The sequence below is a fragment of the Schistocerca serialis genome, chromosome 8 (genome assembly GCF_023864345.2).
Source record: "Schistocerca serialis cubense isolate TAMUIC-IGC-003099 chromosome 8, iqSchSeri2.2, whole genome shotgun sequence".
Lineage (NCBI taxonomy): Eukaryota > Metazoa > Arthropoda > Insecta > Orthoptera > Acrididae > Schistocerca > Schistocerca serialis.
Window position 1 is genome coordinate 623,903,904 of NC_064645.1, and position 2,227 is coordinate 623,906,130.

Here is a 2,227-nt window from a genome sequence, read left to right on the forward strand (position 1 = left end):
CCCCTAGTCCTAGTCCATTTTCACCTTCCACTTTTCCTTCTCTTTCTTTTCCTACTATCGAATTCCAGTCACCCATGACTACTAAATTTTCGTCTCCCTTAGCTATCTGCATAATTTCTTTTAACACATTATACATATCTTTAATCTGTTCATCATCTGCGGAGCTAGTTGGCTTATAAATTTGTACTACTGTGGTAGGCGTGGGGTATGTATCTATCTTGGCTACAATAATGCGTTCACTATGCTGTTCGTAGTAGCTTACCCGCGCCCCTATTTTTTATTTAGTATTAATCCTACTTCTGATTTACCCCTATTCTATTTTTTATTGATAACCCTGTATTCACCTGACCAGAAGTCTTGTTCCTACTGCCACCAAACTTCACTAATTCCCACTATATCTAACTTTAACCTATCTGATTCCCTTTTCTAATTTTCTAACTTACCTGCCAGATTTAGGGATCTGACATTCCACGCTCCAATCCGTATAACGCCAGTTTTGTTTCTCCTGATAATGACGTCCTCCTGAGTAGTCCCTGCCCCGAGATCCGAATGGGAGCTATTTTACCTGCGGAATATTTTACCCAAGAGGATGCCATCATCTTTTAAACATACAGTAGAGCTGCATGCTCTCGGGAAAAATTACGGCTGTAGTTTCCCCTTGCTTTCAGCCGTTCACAGTATCAGCAAGGCAAGGCTGTTTTAGTTCATGTTACAAGGTCATATCAGTCAATCATCCAGATTGTTGCCCCCGCAACTATTGAAATGGCTGTTGCCCTTCTTCAGGGATCACGTGTTTGTCTGGCCTCTCAACAGATATCCCTCCGTTTTGGTTGCACCTACGGTAAGGCTATGTGTATCGCTGAGGCACGCAAGCCTCCCCACCAACGGCAAGGTCCATGGTTCATGGGAGGCTCATACTGCGTAAGGCATTTAAATACAGTACAGTTTCTATCATTAAGCAATTAATCGTCCGCTGATACAGACAGCACAACAACAGCTCGTCAGTGTCACAACTTCGGGATCGCTGAAGGTGGCAGTAATATGAAACAGAGAACAGTCAACACGAAGGGTTCCGAATGGTGCCGACTTAACGATCAGTACTAAGGGGCCTGTGGTCAACTTACAGAGCCCCTACTGCAGCTGGGCTCTCATAAGATACTAATTTACGTGATTTACCAGTATTGAATAGGATTGGGGAGAAGAGAAGTTTGACTAGAAGAAGGGATCGGTTGGTAGGACATGTTCTGAGGCATCAAGGGATCACCAATTTAGTATTGGAGGGCAGCGTGGAGGGTAAAAATCGTAGAGGGAGACCAAGAGATGAATACACTAAGCAGATTCAGAAGGATGTAGTTTGCAGTAGTTACTGGGAGATGAAGAAGTTTGCACAGGATAGAGTAGCGTGGAGAGCTGCATCAAACCAGTCTCAGGACTGAAGACCACAACAACAACGTCAATTACAAGATCGGTACATTAGCGGCCAATGGTGCTGGCCTACAGTGTCGTTACTAGTTCTTGAGCAAAAAAAAAAAATTTGACGGCGACTGATGTAACAGCTTTTTACATTCGCCACTTGCCTATATTTGCACACAGAATGAGTCTGCTAGGTCGTCTCACCCGGGGACTATCGTTGTCGTGTTATTTTGGTCACGTGGGTCTTTAGACCAGACCGCCTCACAGCCTCTGTACATTTCCTCATGATGTGGCAGGCCTAAAAAATTTATACAATAACAGAACCACAGGCACACATTTACCACTGTCCCCTAGCCCTTGCCCCTTAGAAATCATTTGCGAGAAACGAGGCCTTTGTGTATTAGTACACACTGCTACGTTGTGAAAACCGATGTGGCAAAAGTGGATGTTGTGCGCCCAGGTTGGTGCCACCACAGAGGGCATAGAATAATTCTAGATCCGGCACTTGGAGACTGTAGAGGGACACAACTTGGTGAGACTTACATCCGCTCGCTGTCGTAAGTGAAGGGCAGGTAGGCGCACACACAGTTGCAATGTTTCCGGTGGGCAGCAGATTATACTGGACGGGAGAACCTGTCCAGTTGCAAAAGACCCCGGTAGACACCACTACAAATGACAAAAGTAAGTTAAAGAACTCCGTGTGTAAGTGTGTGTATTTGTGTGTGTGTGTGTGTGTGTGTGTGAGAGAGAGAGAGAGAGAGAGAGAGAGAGAGAGAGAGAGAGAGAGAGAGAGAGAGGGAGGGAGAGAGAGAGA